General features: G+C 34.9%; 1 protein-coding gene across 1 annotated transcript in view; it reads right to left on the bottom strand.

Annotated features, from left to right (window-relative positions):
- HIVEP2 (HIVEP zinc finger 2) overlaps positions 1-21,399 on the bottom strand; it is a 305,027-nt gene that overhangs the window by 160,644 nt on the left and 122,984 nt on the right. The window contains exons 3-4 of the mRNA XM_056814745.1: positions 20,269-20,336; positions 11,627-11,804 (exon numbers count right to left, since the gene is read on the bottom strand). The gene's annotated coding sequence lies outside the window, so the exon portion shown is untranslated. The remainder of the gene's footprint in view (positions 1-11,626; positions 11,805-20,268; positions 20,337-21,399) is intronic.

Genomic DNA, 21,399 nt, shown 5'->3' on the forward strand with positions numbered 1-21,399 from the left:
TCCTCCCTCTCCTTCACTCTATTTACTCAATCTGTCACTAAGTTTTGTTTATTCTCCCTAACCTAGAGAAACTTATATTCTACAGGAGAAAACAGCACACACATGCGCACACACACACACATACATATGAGTACATACAAAACAAAATGCAAAGTAAATTTAGTAGGGAGGCAAAAGTAGCTCTGATCAGGGAAGCCTTATGAAGAAGGTATTGCTTGAGATGGGCTTTGAAGGAAATGAGGCAACTTAAGAGAACCAGCTGAGAAGAATGGACCCAAGCATTGGAGTCAGCCTATGCAAAAAGCATGGAGAAGGAAGTATAGCTCCAAATTTATATACTAGTATTGATCACCAGGAGAAAAGAATTATAACTTCTTTTTCTTTGCCTTTACATGGCCCCAACACTTTTTATTTTTTGCCTTACTGCCTAAGATCAATCTAGAGATCTAGAGATTATAAAGAAAGGTTTTTTTTTTTTGTCCACTGTTACAGGCCATATAAGTCAAGGTTAAAAATGGCATAATTGCTTTAATATCCAATTCTTGAAAATAGTATGATTCCATGAGTACAAGAAAAATGCATACAAGGAGTGTGTGTGTGTTAAGGATAATGAGATCAAGACTTAAATCTTTGATATGGAAGCAGGTAGGTAGCTCAGTAGATTGAAAGCCAGGACTAGAGATGGGAGATCCTGAATTCAAATCTGGTCTCAGACACTGACTAGCTGTGTAATCCTGGGCAAATCACTTAATCCCCACTTACCATTCTTCTGCCTTGAAACAAAGACTCAGTACTGATTCTAAGACTGAAGGTAGGAGTTTAAAAAAAAAATTCTCTCTAGCAGAGTAGTGAATGGAACTTGGTATCAGTGTGATCTAGGTTTGAGTTCCATCTCAGGCACTTTCTGTGTGACCCCAGGCAAGTGATTTAGCTTTTCTGAGCTTTACTTTCTCATTTGTGAAATGAGGAGGTTGGTGTCAGTGACCTTTAAAGTCCCTTCCAACTCTAAGACCATCATGCTGTGATCAGCATATAAAGTGGATACATTAGCACCTTCAGTGGTTATGAACATCAAATGACTTATCCTCCGTAAAGCACTTTGCAAACCTCAAAGTGCTATATAAAATGACAGATATGATTCTTATTTTCTGTCCCAACTAAGTAAAACATAGCTACCCTTCCAAGAGTTCAAGTTTTATTCTGAATAAACTAATGCAAGTCAAGATCTATGTCTCCATTTGGTTAGTTTTGTTAGAAAATTGTATTAAGGAGGATAATGTCACATTTGGACCATGTAGGTACACTCTGCTCTTTGATCTTAGTGACCACAGAAAAATAGTGGACTGCATTTACAGTGTAAGGATCCTGGTTCAAATCTTGACTTTGCCATTTGCTACCTGTGTGGTAGTAAGCTAACCTGGCCAAGTCACTTCCTTTCTCTAGTCCTATTTCTTCATCTATTAAATGAGGGGGGTAGAGTAAAGGGCCTCTGATAGATAGCAGTAAATTAATGTGCAGCTGGTAGCATAATAGAAAGAGCACTTGATCTGAAGCCAAGAAAAGCAGAATTCAAACCCTACCTCATATTTTTACTGGCTGTGCAACCCTGAGCAAGTTACTTAACATCTGTCTGTTTCTTCAACAATAAAATGGGGATAATAACAGCACCTATCTCCCAAAGTTGTTGTGAGGATTAAATCTAATTATATTCATAAAGTACTTAGTATATAGTCCCTAGTAGATAGTAGGTGGTTAATAAATTTTTGTTTCCTTCCCTTTCTCTTCTCTCAACTACACTTCAAACCCTAGTCAGCCATTTTGCAAAAGAATGTCACACTCATCATGACTAGGGAAACAATTATAGGAGTATGGCCAGATCAGTGTAATTCCATCACCCTTTACTGAAAATACAACTAAAGTATATGTCTTAGTGTTGGTAAATCAAAAATATCATTCATTAAGTGTTTATTGTTTACTAAATATGATTAATTGTTCCAGGTAAATCAGAGGTCCAATCTTGGCAACTAGGTAGGAGAATGGATTCAAATCTTGCCTCAGATACTTTGCTTTCAAGGACCTTGCAACATAGTCATGGGACATAAAACCCATATACAGAGGCAAATACAGTACAAAGTAGGTCATGGAGAAAGCAGAAAAAAGTACAATGTATTATTAGATAACTCAGAAATCTTTTCCATTCGATCTTTGTTTTCCTATAAAGAGTGGATACATTTGCAATGATTCAGAATTTCTTAAAAAGTACACAAGACATTTCAGAAATCATAAGCATTTTCTTTTTTAGTCATGGGATTTAGAACCATGAGGGAACTATTAAAGTCTAGTCCATCCCCTTCATTTTACAGAGGAAGAAATGGAAATCTAGAGGAACAGCAACTTGCCCAAAATCATGAAAATAAAGAGTCTGAGTAAGGATTTGAAGCAAAGACCTACTGTGACTTCATTTTTTCCTTCCTTAATCTAAAGTTCAGTCCACTATCCACATTCTCTCATCTTTTTCTACAAACAGAATATTCCTCTAATTAAAATGATTGAAGTGATAAATTTCAAAGAAATTACCTTCTGAATGACATATGGCACAATCTTCACATTCCAAATGCCTCAAGATTTTGTGCCTGAGTTTAGTTGCTTGTTAACGTACAATGTAACAGTCTCAAAAGTTGTAATAAGTTTCACTGTGATGACAAGTTTCTTTTACACTTATCACACAGCATTAGAAGTAAGAATTAGATAAGTCATTTTTATTCAGTAAATCACACACAGTAGTTACTAAAATCAGCTAGAGCATCTTTTCAAGTGTAATAATCAGGTAGTGTGTCAACTTTTTTACCTACTATGTTAACTACATATTAACCTTTGTTCTTAAGATTCAAAAATGAAAATTTTCTTGTATTATTGATACACAACCATTATATTTTTCTTTTCTTTTTTTTTGAACAAGAATTTATTCATTACTCTATATGTGTCAGGCACTGTGCTAAGCAGATCTATAGTATTTTCTTGTTTGATCCTCACAACATCTCTGTGAGATAGGTATAGCTATGATACTTTATCTACAGTTGAGGAAACTAAGACAGAGCTTATGTGACTTGCCCAGGCTCACACAGCTAGGAAGTATCTGAGATGAGATTTTAATTTACTCTGCTACCTAGTTGCCAAGATTGGATTGATAGGTGCTAAGGAAGACAAATCTTAGGTATTTATATCCCCAGAGCTTAGCAGAGTGCCTAGCACATAATAAATATCCCTCCCCTTTCCTTTCTTCCTTCCTTCTTTTCTTCCTTCTTTCCTTCCTCTCTCCCTCTTTCTTCCTCTCTTTCTTTCTCTCCCTTCAGTTGTTCATTTCAACATTTTTCCCTTCAAACTTCTCACTAAAGTTTCTACTACATAGCAAAATTAACTAATTTTAAGTGTTACCTTTATTCTGTCTTCTGACTACCTTCTGGTAGAGGTGCTAATGAGGAATAAAACAGCTCCTAGGCTGTCAAAAGAGATAAGAAAACAAATCGAGGGATGGAATTAATAACTAAAAACAGCTTCTGAAAAGTTAGAGATTTAGTTTAACTTAAAAAAACTTTTCTAGACGTAATTACATCTTAAGCTATAACTTTTAATTACAAAGTATTTTTATGCTTATGAAGCATTTCATCATAGCACCCTTATTCTATAGATAATATAAAACTTCTCCTTTCTGGGCAAAGCAACTAAGATTTAGAAAAATTAATGGATGTGCCTCAAGTCAAACATATAAGTGCTAGAGTTAGACTGAAACCCAGGTTTTTCTCATTTCTAGTCTAAGACTCTTTCTCCTATACCATACTGCCTTTCTAAATGTAGATGTTGGCAATTTGACTAAAACCTAAAATAAAAACAAAAGCAGAATTTAAATACTATGTCAGCTTTTAATCAACATTATCTTCTTAAAAAAGAATTTATGGAACACATTCTATGTGAAGGAGCACTGGGATAAGTGCTAAGGACAAGTGGAATTGTCTTCCAAAGGTTTGCAGAGTATTGGACAGGCAAGATATTATTAACATAAAAAAATAAGTGGCAATTCAATTATTCATCTCAGTGGAAGAAAACAATAGCAAAGATATTGCAAATAGCTGCTGATCCTATTACAATATGTGATTTATATTTTGCAGGAAGGTCATTTCATTTATTTTCACATTTGGCAAATATTTTTGATTGCCCACTAGGTGCAAAGTACTGTACCAGGTGCTACTGGAAAGAGTGGAGAGAGAGAGAGTACAAAATGAATACATAATCACCAAGGATAAAATCATGCACAAAGATAACTGCAAATGAAATGATCAGCTATGACTCCAATGAAGAAGCAAAATGCCACCCACCTCCTGCCAGAGGAGTAATGAACTCAAGATGCATATAGGATATAACGAGTTTTTTTTTTAATATAGGCAATGTGGGAATTTATTTTGTTTGATTAAGCATATATTACAAAAGTTTCTTTTTTTAATTGAAAGGTAATAAGGCAAGGGAGTGCACACACATGCACACACACACACACCAGAAGGAAAGGCAGAAGGAATCATCGACAATTGGGACAGCTTTGAAAGTTATACGGTGAATTTATTATATACTTTAAAAGAAAGGCAAGCTGTATATCATGAAAATGTGAAGTTTCGTGTACAATTTTCTCCTTCTGTTCTACAATGTATATATGGAAATACTCATTTATTTGATTTTTAAGTAGGACAAAAATAAAATGAAGTAAAAAGACAGCATGTGATATTTCTTAAGAGTGGTATGCAGAATGTAAAGGAGTTCAAATAGGGAAAGGACACTTCCAATAGGTTATTCAAGGATTTCAACAGGTGAAAATAAGAGAAAATACTGCTTTTTTCCCCTTTAATCTAGGGACTGGCAAGAGTGAAGACTAGATAGAAAGAGCTGATTGTATACAATGAACTGTCACTAATCCACTTTACCTAATATGTAGAACATGTACAGGGTAGTAATAGAAGATGAAACTGTATAGGTAGATTGAGGTAAGATTTATTTTAGTGTTTAATTTGAGCAAATATAAAACTGAGTTTGCACTCCCTAAGTACACACCATGTTTAATCTGTGTTCATGCCAAGTCACCAATATTAATATGTCATGCAGAAAGAGTATTATGCCAGACAGTGTTGGCCTGAGGGAGGACAAGCCAATGTTGGATTTCCATGAAAGAAGTCCTTTAAAGTTCAATAGGTTAGGTTCCTGGAAAAGGAAGTATAAGTAAAATCATATAAGTAAAATCTATTTCTCCTAAAGAAATGATTTTATAATAGAAGAGCTGTAGGAAGGGCTGTTTCTACCAGAAGATTGACCAAAGGCTAACTCTTTCATATGAACAACTGCTAACAGCACTTTTAACGAATCAGAAATAATTTTGCCTATATAAGAACAATAGTATGGTATAGGGTAAAGAGAGGGAGAGGGAAAGAGAGAAAGAGGAGAGGAGAGGAGAGGAGAGGAGAGGAGAGAGAGAGAGAGAGAGAGAGAGAGAGAGAGAGAGAGAGAGAGAGAGAGAGAGAGAGAGAGAGAGAGAACACCTTGGTGTCACAATGACATGGGTTTAAGTTCCACCTCTGAAAAATAGTGGCTGTGTTACCCTGGACAAATCATATATTCTCTCTGTATCTTACCTGATTCTAAAATTACCTTATAAAATTATTTCTAGAAGAAGTAGTTTCACAGCTAAGGAGTGCTCTATAGGGATTGTCTCAGAAATATGGACCAATAGGGAAAATAAATTTCCTGCATACTAAATAGAATGATACTTTCTGCAGTATAAATGAACAAAATATAGTAACTATATGTATCTAATTTAGTTGATTTAAAATAACTCCAGGAAAGGAGTTTGGCTGAGTAACAAACAGCTGGAAGATTCCTTGCACAATTTTGACTTCAGCAGGTCTGGGATTCTTAGCAAGGAACCTGTGTCTAAGCCAGGAACTTCAAGGCTAAAGCCTTTTAAGAAGAAATATTGTTCAGGGTAGGGGAAAGCAACCTGGAGCAGCTAGGTGGCACTGTAAATAGAATGTGAGGCCTGAAGTCAGAAAGATTCATCATCCTGAGTTCAAATTTTGCCTCAACCACTGACTAGCTGTGTGACCCTATGAAAGTTACTTAACCCTGTTTGCTTCAGTTTCTTCATCTGTAGCTGAACAAGGTTACCTGAGGTCCAGGAATATATATAGGGATCAGGAGAGGTGAATGTCTCACGCCAAGTCATAGAAGACTTAGTCCCTGGATGATAATCTGAATAAAGAATTCCTTTAAAAGCCTCCACTTATAAAGGCCCTCCTGGCCAGTCATCTCTTCATTTCCCACCTGGATGCACTCCTTTGGATTGAGTTCATTACAGCTTCTTGTCCAAGGTATTATTTTTGCCTCCCACTTTTCAGCTTCTAAGTTGCCTTCCCCTATTACCCTGTAAGTTTCTTAAATGCAGAGGCTGTTTGTAAGTAACCTCTGTGCCTGAAACACAGGTGTTTAATAAATGTTTCTTGACTGTTTAATGTCTCAACATCCAGCCTCTCCCACATCCAACCTCTCCTACATACCACCCAGTGACTGGTTAATCTTCTTAATGCACAGTGCTAATCTTTGCAAATAAACTAGAACTATAACAAAAAAAAAAAAAAGAAAACCTTCTTATATCTCCCCATGAACTAGCAAAAAATTACAAACTCCTTAATCCAATATTAAGGCATTTCATGATCTAGCGCAATTTTACATTTCCAAATTAAGATAATATTATATATATATGTATATATGACAATATAGTTTATATATAAGATAATGTAATAAGATAATATATGATAAAATACTGCTGTATCAAAAAATTATGAGCAGGCTAATTCTTTTTAAATGGAAAGACCTACATGAAATTATGAAGAACAAAATAAGAACCAAGAGAACATTATATACAGCAACAGAAAAATTCTTTGAAGAATAATTTGTATATGTTCACCTCCAGATAAATAGAATCCAGCAAGATATATTTTTATATATACATATACCTTTTTGTCAAATGATGCCTTCTCTAGTGTGGGTAGGGGAGAAAGGGTTAAGGAGAGAGGGAACTTTAATATAAGAAACAAATTAGTTGGTTAATTATTTTTAAAAGGTATTTAGCTCAATGTCTGAAGAATCCATTATTTCAGTGGTGTGTGCATATCAATGCGTATGCACTGTTGGCTGTAAACTCTTCCATATATTATTAAACAGACTTACTGAGTTGGGCTGGCTAAAAAAAAAATCATCATTTAGTGACCATCTCTCTGAATGTCACCACAATTCTTTCATAGCATCTGTCATATTCTGTCTTATAGATGTTTATGTACATATCTTACAACCCCTACCACACTGTTAGTTTCTTGAAACCAAAACTGGTTTCCACCAAAATCATTCATTTTTATACACCCCACATCAAATGATACAATGCCTTCCTTTCATATAGAAGATATTCAAAAAGGTGCTCTTTAAAAAAAATAATGTTCATCTGAGGAATGAATGGATGAATAAATAATTTTGGTGAGGAATCATTTAGAGACAAATAGCTATAAATCAAAGACTATTTTTACTGAATCTTTTTAAATTATCAATGATACTGCTTGAAGTCTAGAGTAGGATTAGTGAAAACTCTCCAAGAATAAGAGAGGTAGTTTGGTTAAATGTCCAGAAAGTAGTCCTTGAAGTCAGAAAGACTTGAGTGAACCTTGTCTCTGACATATACTAGCTGTGTGACCCTAAGCAGTTACTTAACTTCTCAGTGCTCTAGAAAATTCTTTAAGACTAGAAGTTAATGACTAGTTTGAAAGTACTGACCTGGTTTGATAGTGGGAGTTTCCTTAACTGGGAGTTCCCATTTTGATTGAAATCTGAAGTGCAATTCCCATTCCTATTGTAGAAGTATGATAAGTAGTTGGCAAACTAGCCCAAGTTTAAATATAATCAAGAATTAATTCTATTTCACCAATGTTAAGCTTATTTGCCATATTAAATTGTGCCCTAGTAAAGGGGTTGGGTTTGGGGGTGGGAGTAGATGAGAATTTTGTCATAGCATCTTCCACATTTATGTTGCTGTAAGCTCAGGGCAGAATAAGTGGCAGAATAGGTGAACAATGTTTTAGAAAGCTCACTTGTAAAGAACAGTCCAACTTTCCTACGTCTGGCAAAATTGCAAATTGTAACTTATTATAACTGAGAATTCATTATCTTTCAGAAATTTGAAATGGGGAGGTGGCATAATATTTTACTCCTTTCCCACTGAGTCCCACCACAACAAAAAGGTCTCTGATGAGAAGACAACAATAGGCTAAGTCACTAGATTTGGGATGTGGCTTTTTGTGGTTAACAAGGTTAGACTTCCCTGCAGGGCTTATGAGTCTTGTTTTGTTTTGCTTTCTAAAGGACAGCAGTCAATCCAAATCACCATTAATAAGAAAAATGCAAATCAAAACAACTCTAGGATTTTAACATACACTCAGCAAACTGGAAAAGATGACAGAAAAATATGGGGCTAGAGTACTTCACTCTTCCATTGGAGGAGTTTTGTAAAAGCAAGTCCATTAAGAACACAGCAGAGCTAAGAATTGGTCCAAGGACTCTAGAAAGCAATTTTGAAACTATGCTTTAAAAAGTGACAAAAATACACCCAACCTTTGAGAGAAAGGTCTCATTGCTAGGCATACTTCAAAGAGATCAAGGATAGAAAGAAAGGTACTACATGTATTAAAATGTTCACAACCATCCTTCTTGTAGTAGCAAAGAAGTAGAGATAAATACAAATGAAAATAAAAGATTAGAATCGATCATCAATTGGTGGTTAGCAATATGTGAATGTAATGGAATATCAATGGAAAAATAATGAATATAAATAGAGAAGCATGGGAAGACATATATGATAAAATGCAGAATGAAGCAAATAGAACCAGAAAGTCAATGTTTATAATGACTACAACAATGTTAATACAAAAAACAATACAAAACTAAATGCCATATAATTTTTTTTTCAGATTCTTGAAAGTTCTTTAGCACTGAGCATTCCAGCTGAAAAAGCTGCTCTATGAAAAAAGGCCAAGTGCTTCTATGTGACTTATTTCCCAGACCCAGGAAATTTAATTGCCAAAGGTCATAAAATCAGTTTTTAGCACAAATGAGCTACATGAATTACCTTTGTATCCATAGTACCAAGCTACCTATCTTTCAGATATAGGTCATCACAATGATCCAACTTGGCATTGGAGAAGGGATAAATAAACTTAACCCTCTCTTTCTTACTTGAAGAAGAGGGGGGCTATGAATACAGAACACTGAATATACTATCAGTCTTTGTGTTGCTTAGTTTACCAATTTTCTTTCCACACTTTTTTTTATACTATATTACAAAGGATGATTTTTTAGTAGGAAAGGGAAGAGGGAAGAGAATTAAATAGAAGGGGAGGAGAGAGAGCAGAGTATTTTCAGAAATGAGGATAATTCAAAATAACAACTTTTTTCTTTTTCTTCCTCCTTCCTTCCTTCTATCCTTCCTTTCTTTTCTTTTCAAGAAAAGGACAGTACCCATAGTAGCCATCAGATATGGTAAAGAACTTAAAATAAAGATAACATGACTTTGCCTCCCACTTTCAGGAAGCACTGTATAGTCAGCTATAAAGACTAAAAAGAGGGAACTAGGTCAAATTTTGTGGGATGTAAGGAAGAATCATCTAGGACTTTATTTTGGCTCTTTTTTCTGGCAGGCAAAGCAACAAACAGTAGCTCATCTTGTCTTTTCTTCTTTAATATTATTTTAGAGGAAACTACTCTTTTTTCTGCTTGGTAAAGGAGCACTCAGAAGCAGGTGCTGCTCCCTCTCCTTCTCTTTTACCTTCACCCCCTCCTTTTTTCTCTCTTCCCTCCTTCTCATGGTCTTTCTCCCTTTCTGTCTCCCTCTTCCTCACTTTGAGGGTTGCTTTTCATTAAGGTATACCTAAGGGCCTAGGACAAGTAGTGATTTGTGATCTAACACCATCCTAATTACAGAAATGCTGGTGTATATGTGAGGTGCTTTGTAAACCTAAAAGCACCTTAAATATAGCTATTATCATTATCATAAATATTAAGAATTATATGTTCAAGTTATTGAAGATTTTCTGTGAATAGTTTTATGTTCTATTATGCTTACAGTATATCAATACTTTAATGACAATAATCTCATTGATGTGGAGACACTCTCCAGTGTTTCATATCACAAGCCATCCATGCCTTCTTTTACTTTGACTCTTGTCCATTTCCTCCTCTAAATCCTCTATAAGGTGTCCACTTGATAATCCGGGAGTTTCTTTCAACATATCTTAACATTAAGTAAAGAGCAAATGCAACAGATGGGCCCTCTATCCTTTAAACATCCCTATCAATTCAAAACCAGCCTATCTTCTTTTCCAGTCATTCAGTAATATGTATTGTTTACTTTGTTTCTTATGTTCATTTTGTCATTAATAATACATTGCAGCTTATTTATACCTATCATACATATCTTCATTACCTTTTGTGTCACCAATAATTTTTGACCTTCAGATATTGTGATATTCCAAGATTCAGAGCCATATAGGATCACAGAGAAATTGTCCATTTACAGTGTTTACCCAAGATTTACAGAATATTTAAATTGATGAATCAGATTAAAAAGCCCATCCAACAATTGTATATAGTCTAACAATAAACATCCTTCATCTATTTTAATTTCCTATATCAACTGTTAGGCTAGATTCTTTTTGATCTAGTATGGATCTCATTTAAAAAGATTTGTAGTAGTCTTGGGCTTAATTAAATCAGTTCAATGTCTTGTGCAAACAGGAGTGTCTGAAGGACCTTATCCATTTGGATTCTGTTCTGACCATCCTTCACTACACCATAAAACACTTTTAAAAGTATTTATCTTTTTTGTTTTATGCCATGCTTGATATCAATATTTATTACCAAAGTTGTCCCTATATTGCGCATCTAGCTGAAGAGACACCTTGTTAGAAGAGCATCTTTAAGGCTGAATTTTATTCTATTAGATCAAATACTTTTAATAATTCATAAGTAATATACCAAGTAATATCCTAGTTTCTGAACCTTTCAGTTAATTGTGTGACTGTGAAGTGTTTGTAAAATTCTTCCTTTATCTTCTTGTGTTTTCCTCAAGGATGTCCTTGATACAAGTATAGATTATCTTGCTAAGGGTTTTATATAAATAATAAAGTAACATCAATTGGACTTTATGTCTTCTTGATTGTTTTTTAGGGGGGTGGAAGGTTTAAATACCAAATTTTCTTGGGTTGAAATGGAAAGACTGCCAAAGTGTTGCATTCCTGCTCACAGACTGTAAAAAGCCATCAAAATAAGTATAAAGCATACTGGGTATCTCCTCTATGGAGGATTTATGAGAGAACATAGACAAGAATCATGCAAAGTGAGAAGGCATGAAGGGACTGCAATCTTCACTAATTCCCATGTAATGGGAATGTCCACAGTAATGAACAAACAAATGCATTGAAGAATTAAAATACTGAATATTGCCCATAATTGTTTTCAAATATTTGGTTTATTCTCCTTTTTGAGATACCTTGGAAATAAGTCCCTTAATGCCTTCAAAATTGTGTTGCCTCCAGCAAGGATTTCCTCTGTGTATACTTGGTCTGGTCCAGTTTTTTTCCTTCATCTTCATCTTTTTGGTGCCATTTCCACTTCCTCATATAGTACATCAGGGACTGAGATGTTAGAGTTCAAATGTGGTGGTTCCACTGTCATCAATGAAAAAAAAGTTCGTTATAAAAATTCAAAGAGATCTGTTCAATTTTTTCATGTTTGTTGTTCTCCTTCCAGTTTCATTTGTCAATACTCTAGGAATGATTTAGCGTCATAAAGCCTCAAGTCAACATTTTTTTTACATTTTCTTTTTTTACTGGCAGTCTTAAAAATTAATTTTATTTCAAACTTAGCATGCCAAGTAGAATGTGTATTTGCACATATGTCATAGAACTGAGGATTTTACATGAAACTGCAGTTCACAATTATGTCCAATACTCATGTCAAAACATAATGCAAACATTTTTTTACCCAATGGACCTATAGTCTATCATTAAATATCCATCCCCCACTCAAGCTAAGTTTTCTGTTTACTGAGGAGAATTTTGTCTGTTAACACAAACTATTAACTACATAATTTATAGCAATTTTGAATACTGTTGGCTTGGAATGACAGTCAGGTTCACGCAAAAATCTACTCCTAGGTCTAAATTTAAAATACTTCAGTTAATATTAAAACAACATATTTAGTTAAATATTAAATGTTATGATTATAGAGAAAGAAATGTTAACCTCTTAAAACTGTTTTGATTCCTACTATTTCAATAGGTCGCAAAATGATTAAATTCATTTACAAATGAATTCATACACATAGGGTAAGGTGAGAAGTTCTGATATTTTTTTCCCATATATATATATATATGGCCTAAATCTTCAGTGGGAAGAGAGTTTCAGAAATACTTCCAATGGTGGGTTCTCCAGGACCCACAGTCACAATATAAATACAACAGAGAATGAGGGGAATGCATTAAATTGAAACAAAATGAAGAAAAACGCCATTGAATGAAGTCAGATTGTAGTATCAGCCTAAAAAGAGGAATGGGAGGGAGCAATGTTTAAGTGACAATGATACATTCTAAGTAAGTTTTTAAATATATACAATAGGCATTCTATGACTCACTATTAAATTTATAAATGTCTGACATGATAAAAGTATAGATATTAACAAAAATAAGCATATATGACATATAGACAAAAGCAGGCTAGGCAGCAAAGTGGCACAGTGAATAGAGCCTGGAGCCAATATAACTAACTCATCTTTCTTTATTCAAATCTGACCTCAGACACTTATCTAGTTGTAAGACTTTGGGCAAATCACTTAACCTTGTTTGCCTCAGTTTCCTCATCTATAAAATGAACTAGAGAAAGAAATAGCAAACCACTTCAGTATTTTTGCAAAGAAAACCCCAAATGGGGCCGTGAAGATTTGGACATAATTAAAACAACTGAACAATGTAGAGAACTACAAACTCACAGAATACTAAGAAAATCATTTTCTTAAAAATTTAATAGTTGTGTGTTTATTTGAAGAGAAAGGTGAAAGTAGGAAAAGTGATATTACATAAAAGAATGAGCCTAGAGGCAATGCAAGATACATTTTCGCTTAAAATACACCATATACTCATCCATGATCTATGTAGACAGATGATCAGAAATTGCAGAAAGCAAAGATCAACTTGAGAAACCTGACTTACAAAGAAGTTAGTAGGTGGATTCATCCAAACCACACTATTTACATCTTGCAAACCCTATCATTTTATGCAATGGCTAAAATTTCATGCATGTCAGAAGCTCTTTCCCCACCTCCTCCCCCACCACACACTGTGACTCCCTTCAAGTCTGTCACATTAAGGGAAAGAGGGAGGAAAGGACTATTATTTTGATGTCTCACAGGAAAAAATAAAGCCCCACATTAACTTCTGAATTGGAATTTATTGGGCATAACTTTCAGTTAAAACGTTTTAAAAGAAAGGAAGAAAAGAAGGATTCCATTATAAGATTCTCTGTGACACACAAAAGTAGAACAGGTCAGCCTTTATTTTTTACTCTGTTCCCAAGACCATCTCAATAGGTTAAAGCAGTCAGCACTTTGCTTGGCTTAAGTGCTGAATGACTTACCAAAACGGTGAATAGGTCAAATGTTTAAATTCAATTGTCTCTTTAAAAATTCCTTTAACAGTGCCTCCAGTTCTTGAGAGAATGAACACTTTGTAAATGAATAAATGTTTTTGAAAATCTCATCCTTCTCAAAGTTAACAGTGTTAATGTGGTCAGCTTGTATTTGTGAAAATGTGCCAGAGGGTTGTACATGTGACTAGTAGTCCCTGACAAATTATCAATATGAAGCATAAGTCACTATATAAATGAACATTGACATAACAATGTTTTTAGTTTATTCAGGAGTTAAAGTAAGTTGCTTATTGTATGTTCCATGGTTTGTTTTCCTATGTGTATATACAGCGGTATGATGTTACCTAATTTCTTCTGCTTGGCCATTCTTTCAATTATTGCCTGGAAGCCATATTTTTAAGGTTATCCCCAGTTATTGGTCCTCTTAAATAAGGTATAGCATTTTTGACTCTCTTATTTAAAAAAAAAAACAACTAAACACAGTTCTCTTATAAGCACAAAAACGTATGAATTTGTCTTATCAGTCTGCATTACTCCAGTCTTAAACTGAATCTTACTGGGGTTGAATCAGTCAAAATTGGTAGGATATGAGGCATCACAAAGCCTTCTTAATCTGAGATCCCACTATTTTTTTCCCCACAAGCTTTTTGTCTCATGGGTACTGCCTTCAGAGTTCTCTTTGGCATCCTGGAGTACCCTAGTCCTCAGATGACCTACAGAAGAAAAAAACAAGGCAGTTTCCTTTTTTATCACCCCTCCCCAATCTCTAATAATGAAACATCAATGATTTTGATGGTTTAAAAAAGAATTTATAACAAATGCACTATGGAATAATTTCTGAATAAAGGGGGTCGGGGTGGAGCTGGCCATGAGAAGGACATTAATATAGGAAACCATTACAACTTCATAGTTTCTAAAAGTCCAGAATATATATGCCACTGTCCTTAGCTCCTTTTTTCTTTTCTTCCCCTTAATACTTACTATTTAGTGGCATTAATTAGTTTATATCAGTGAATTTTCAGAAATAAAAAAAAATTCTCCTTTTATATATAATGTATAGCTGAATGTTTTGTGAAAGCAATAAACTAGCAAAATAACACCAAAAGAAAAAGAGGTCATTAATGACTTTGGAGAGAACAGTGTCAATTGAGCAGTGATCTGGAGGATTACAAGGGACTAAAATTAAGTGGGAAATGAAAATATAGAGGCAACAAATACAATTTTTCCTAGGTGTTTGGCTGTGAAACAAGAAATCTAGGAATACAACTTGAGGAGATATTAGAGAAAAGTGATGGTTTTTAAAGGATAAATGTTATCTGAAAATGGTTATAAGTAGTAGGCAAAAAACCAGAGGTTATGGAAAAATTAAAAATTAGGAGATTGAAGATGATTGAAGGGAGAAGTTCCTAGAAGATGGATAGGAAGATTCTGTATTTATATCTATAGAGTCTATCAAAGTTATTGGTACATAAAAGGTGCTTTATAAATGCATGTTGATTGATTGGTTGCTTGAAATCCGTTAGTCAATAAACATTTAATGAACACTTACTATTTGCCAAGCACTGTGTTAAAGGGTGGAGATCAAAGACAAAGTATGGTCCCTGCCTTCAAGAAGCTCATGAAAACAACTATGCATAAACAAGCTATCCACAGAATAAAGAGGAAATAATCAACAGAGGGAAAGTGCTAGATTTAAGAGAGAATGGGAAAGGCTTCATGTAGAAGGGAATTTAATTCATGACAGATGGGTTGAGTTTTTTCCCCTAAATTATGAGGCAAAATTTTCTACTGGGGGGACACAAGAAGGGTGGCTTGAGGAGAAAAGAGATAAGTAATAGATGCTATGGAGAGTAGGAGAACCAATCAAGAAATAGTAAAAGGATTGTCATGCAGTAAAGAAGGCTCATTTGATGGTGTTGTTATTCAGTAGTTTTAATCACATCCAACTCTTCATGACTTTATTTGGGGCTTTCTTTTTTTTTTTAACCCTTACTTTCCATCTTGGAGTCAATATTGTGTATGGGCTCCAAGGCAGAAGAGCAGTAAGGGCTAGGCAATGGGGGTTAAGTGATTTGCCCAGGGTCACTGAGGCCAGATTTGAACCTAGTACCTCCCATCTCTAGGCCTGGCTCTCAAACCACTGAGCCACCCAGCTGCCCCCTTTTTGGGGTTTTCTTGGCAAAGATTGGAGTAGTTTGCTATTTCTTTCTCCAGGTCACTTTATAGATGAAGAAACAGGCAAAAAAGATTAAGTGGCTTGCCCAGAGTCACACAGCTAGTAAGCATTTGAAGTCATATTCAAACTCAGGTATTCCTAACTCCTGAACTGGCACTCTTATCCACTGTGCCACCTACAGAACATATTTATAGTAGATCTAATTAGTCTAGTTCTGTGGCTCCATCAATCAGTGTTGACCTTCACCAACTCTTAATATAACACAGAAAAGTCTGAGATGTCCTTATATTCCTCTCTCATGGAGAGCTGATGTTCATCCTTTTGGTCATGGAGAGAGAGAGAGAGAGAGAGAGAGAGAGAGAGAGAGAGAGAGAGAGAGAGAAAGCAAGCAAGCAAGCAAGCAAGCAAGCAAGCAAGCAAGCAAGCAAGCAAGCAAGCAAGAAACAAAGAAACAAAGAAACAAAGAAACAAAGAAACAGAAACAAAGAAACAAAGAGTAGGAGAGAGAGAAGGGAGGGAGGGAGAAGAACGGAGAGAGGGAGAAAGGAAAGAAAGGAAGAAAGGAAGAAAGGAAGGAAGGAGAAAAGTATTAAACACATGCTGTGTGCCAAACACTGTGCTAAGCACTTTACAAATATCTCACTTTATACTTACAACAACCCTAAGAAATAGGTACCATTATTATCCCTATTTTACAATTGAGAAAACTAAGGCAGAAGTTAAGTCACTTGCCCCAAATCACATAGCGAGTAAGTATTGGAGCCTGTATTTGTACTCAGATCTTCTTGACTCCCAGCTTATCCTTTACCTGTACCACCACCAAATTCCCAGTGGGAAATTATTCTTCCCTGAAAACTGAAACGACTTTCTTTATGGTCTCAACCTTGGACCACTCCTTTCCTGTACTTACAGGAAGCTTTTAGCATTCTTATTTCATCTCTTATTCTAAATGGTTCCCTGAATTAAATTCTAATAGGTGGGATCAGCTCTTCATGGAAAATGAGCTCTTCTACCTAAATCATGTAGGCCAGCAAATCCCTTCTGATCTTCTCTCTTTGTTTCTTTATCTATACCTAGTCTCATCAGACTCACTTGCTTTCTACTTCTTAAAGTGTGCTTATAGGTAATTTTAATCAACAGCATCACATATTAGAAGAAGCACAGGACTCCAGTCATAAATTCAGGTCCTGAATCCTAGTATTGACATTGATTAACTAGCTCTGCAAATGGACAAATCACTTAGTCTCTCTAAACTGTGTTCCCCTCACATGAAAGCATTTGCCCTGCTACCTCATAAGACATTTGAACTTTGTATTTTGTAAAACATCACATGATAATAATGGCTTGTATGTGTTAGTGATATTGAACCTCATAATATACATAAATCACAATTAAAACAATAATTTTAATTTTTAAAAAGTAAATCATCCTCTTATTTTCTATCCACAATCTTATTCTGTCATAGTAAGGGATAACAACTGGACTGTAAAATCCTCTGGGATTAGGATCATTAATCATAGGATTATTGGAGTTAGAACTGGAAAGAGGGCCTTAGGATTTTTTTTTTATTACCAGTATCTAAAATTATGTGCCATGAACATGCTAAATACTAATAAGTGCACACTGATGAATTACTTAAAACTTGGTTGTATTCATTTTCTCATCCTTCGCTACAGGCATCCAATAGTGTCTTTTTTCCTTCTTTAGATATCCCAAGTGCATCTCTCATATTAAAGCCACAGCCTTCCCCCAATCTCATATAATTTTCCATTTCACTATGGCTCATTCCTCTTCACTTGTATCCCACTAACATGTTTCTGCTATGGTTGAATCCATTCATGCTTGGAGCATGTTTCCTTTCTCACTGTATTCTACAATTACTTCCTCTTAACCTACAGAGTAGGTATAAAATATTCAGAGGTTGCCACTAGAGATTATTTCACATTGCTTGTTTAAAGGAAAAAGCAAAACTACCCCCAGCTCCCCTCCTATAGGCAAACCTGCACAAGACTTCTATCAACCAGTTATATAACTCTCACCTCCAAATGCCCCAGGCTTAAAGTATATTTGCTCAAAATGCTCAGTTATACCCTAGTAAGTAGCCCAAAGGACTAGTGTACCTTATGAAAGAACCTAGCTGTTTGCTAGGCAATGCTTTTTTTTTGAAGTACTGGGAAAATGTTGTTTGATATAAATTCTTTATTTGGCTTGTTTGTAGAATGTTTGTACAGCTGCAAGAGTATGTGATGACCTCTGATATATTTATTTGCCTTGATGATGTGTGTATAAGATGAATTGCTCCTTGAGATTAGGGAACATTTCTCTTCAACTTACTTCATATGTTACTCAATTCATTACTATGTTCACAAGATCATTTTATAAATATATAATGATAGAATAAACTTTCTTCAAGTTATTTTTATTATCTGTGCCTGAAAAAAAAAGAGATTAAAGAGTTTACATGTCAATTCTTCTTCAGAAACTTAAAATTTTGGGGAATGACTTTTAGTAATGATCTAATATATTTATTGGGCAGCAAGGTGGCCAGTGGATAGAAAGCCAGACCTGAAGTCAAGGAGACCTGAGTTCAAATGTGACCTCAGATGCTTCCTAGCAATGTGATCTATAAACTGCACTACAGAAGGAAATGACAAATCGTCCAGTATTTTTGCCAAGAAAACCCCAAATGGGGTCATGAAGAATCAGACACCACTAATCAATTAAACAACAACAATATTATTTATTAATCACTTCAAAACTAACCTGATTAAAAAGTTTAGTTGACTTACATAGTAATAGTGAACTGGTTCAGGATAATATAATGATTGTCGTCATGGCTAGGAAAGGTATTTTCAGGGTTTTGCTCTCACCAAATTCCTCTTAGATTTACATTGATCATCTAACCTCTATTATGAATTTTTTGACTTTCTAAAATATTTTCTAAGCAAGATTCACAGAGGTAACTCTAGACTTGGGGTACTTAACCTAGTTTAGGGTCTACAAACTTGTAATAAGAATTGAATTCCAATATAATTTATTCTCTTTGTAATCCCAAGAATTTTAGCTTATATAGTTAAAAACGTTATTCTGAGGAGCCTGTATGCTTCATGAGACTGCTAAAGAGAACCAGGACACAAAATAAGAGGTTAAGAATCTCTCCTCTAGACAAATGTGGGTGATAGCTTTTAAAAATTCAAAGCATTTAACTTTTCAGCATTCACAGGTTTTTATGTTGTTTTGTTTTTTCTCCTGACCTGTGATTTAATTAGTGTAGGGACCTTCCAGTGAGGAACTTCTCTTTACCTATACAAAGCTGAACATTCTCTACAACTTACAGTATTTCAGAGTTGCCTGATTATGAATACATTTATTGTAACACACACACATACACACATACACTCATTTTAGAAACCTCTTCTTATAAAGGTATCATCTAGGATTATAAGTGTGTCTACTTCAAGAGCCAGAGGTTCCAGGAGTACTCTGAGGGAAGCATTCTCATTGTCCTTTTTCCTGAAGGGTCAAAGGAAATGCTTCCTGGGGTACTTCTGCACACCTGTCTCATATTAACAATGTAGTCAGATTTTTGTGTTCTATCTATAGAGATAAAATTTTCCATTTCCCCACTAAAATGTTTCCCCTCAGTGTAAGTTCATAGTATCTTACCTTGTTTACTTTTTTAAAAATGCCTAAAGGGAGCGTTGTTATGTTTTCTATCTGCCTTCCAAATAGGAAAATAAAATCATAGTTCTATGACTTCATTCATGAAATTTTCATTATACTAATAATGCAACAACTTGGTAATGAGACATTAAAGAGATCCTTTCCCATGTTACTGATAACAGGCTCAGGATGTTAACAATGAAAGGATCATTTAGAAAGCTAATTTCCTTTTCGTGGAGTTTGCTATGTGTTTACTTTAATTCACATCCTGTGTGACCCTATGGGAAAATTTTTAACTAATACTGGGGAAAATCCCATAGGGTTACACAGGATGTGAACTGGGCCTGTTCATTACTACCTTCAGTTGGAACAGTAAAATTAGGTAAATCAGTTTCACTTTCTGTTTGTCATAAATTCCATTTCCTGGTTCCCAAAGTTTAGCTTAACATCATTTTAAAGTTTCTAAAACCAAAGGAGAAATTTTAAATAATCATTCAAACTTTCTACTCTTCCTAAATGAATGATTCCTGCATATGAATGTGAAATATATATAAATATGTATATATGTATTTTTTAAATAGCTAAGGCTATACCAGAATACCAGTTATTTAGGGGCCACACAGGAATACTATGAGCACATTACTCCATACCTGTTCTACTACGTGGTTCAGCTGGTGTTTTCTATTTCCTGTGGAGAACACACATCATACCACTTCCCCTATAGAGAAAAAAAAAAAAGCAGCCTAACTTAATTGCTGATGGAAACACTGTCATACTTTCCACAAGCCAAGCTTGAAACCATTACTGATCTAGCTTTCATTAATTTTTCCACAACAATTTGCAGAAATGTCAGGAAACAGCTGCCCTAAAGCTGATTAATTGTCCTTATCACCAGGACTTTACCAGAGTACCCTTTTTACAAATCAGAATTGGAGTTGCTTTTACAGCAAAGGTCTATTATACTGAGGAGATACTCAAATCTAATTTTGATTGTTTCTAATGGTCCTGATGCAGAATCTGCAGACACTTGAAGGAAAACTAGTTAAGTTTGGAATAGCATGCTTCGAGGAAAAGATTGGTTCCTGCCCATTGTTCAGCAGCTGGGTCTTTTTTGGTAAAAAAATCAATGAAGTATGCAACTTATAGTCAAATCCCATTTGCCAGTCAACCCAAAATCTACAACTTATGCCCATAAATAGACAGAAGGATCTGCTGCTTAAAAAAAAAATTTCCTATTATCATTTTGTTTGAGCTATTCCATGTCTCTCACTACATTGTGCAAGTCTGTAAAAACAAACAAAAAAAAAAAACTATACACCTCAGAATGCTGGGTGCAGTCACTGAGACTCTATGACACTGGTATAAGTCAGAATCAAAACATCTGGGGAAGGTTGCTTGCAGCAATCTGAAATTCTCAACTGGCATAAATATGCTTAGTTTTAACTAGTTGGTAAAAATGGATCAAGAGAAAAAATACAAACATTGATCAGAAAACAAGAATTCTGAATTTTTAAAAAACTAAGCTAATATTTTTGAGGAAAAACACTTTTAACAGAAGCCTTTTTTAAGGCTCTTCTCACTCTGGTACTATCCTTAGATATTCAGTGTGGTCCAGGAGTGTGCAGGAGACAATTCTCACCAGCTCTCATTGTTAAATTTTCAGTGTGAACATTTGTACTTCAGCAATTGGAAAATTTTACAAATCAAGGCTTGATTTGTTGATTGTCTAAGTTTAAGAAAGCGATGAAGAAAATGAGAATATTGCAGATTAAACTTTAAAG

Source organism: Monodelphis domestica, chromosome 2 (assembly GCF_027887165.1).
Source record: "Monodelphis domestica isolate mMonDom1 chromosome 2, mMonDom1.pri, whole genome shotgun sequence".
Taxonomy (NCBI): Eukaryota; Metazoa; Chordata; class Mammalia; order Didelphimorphia; family Didelphidae; genus Monodelphis; species Monodelphis domestica.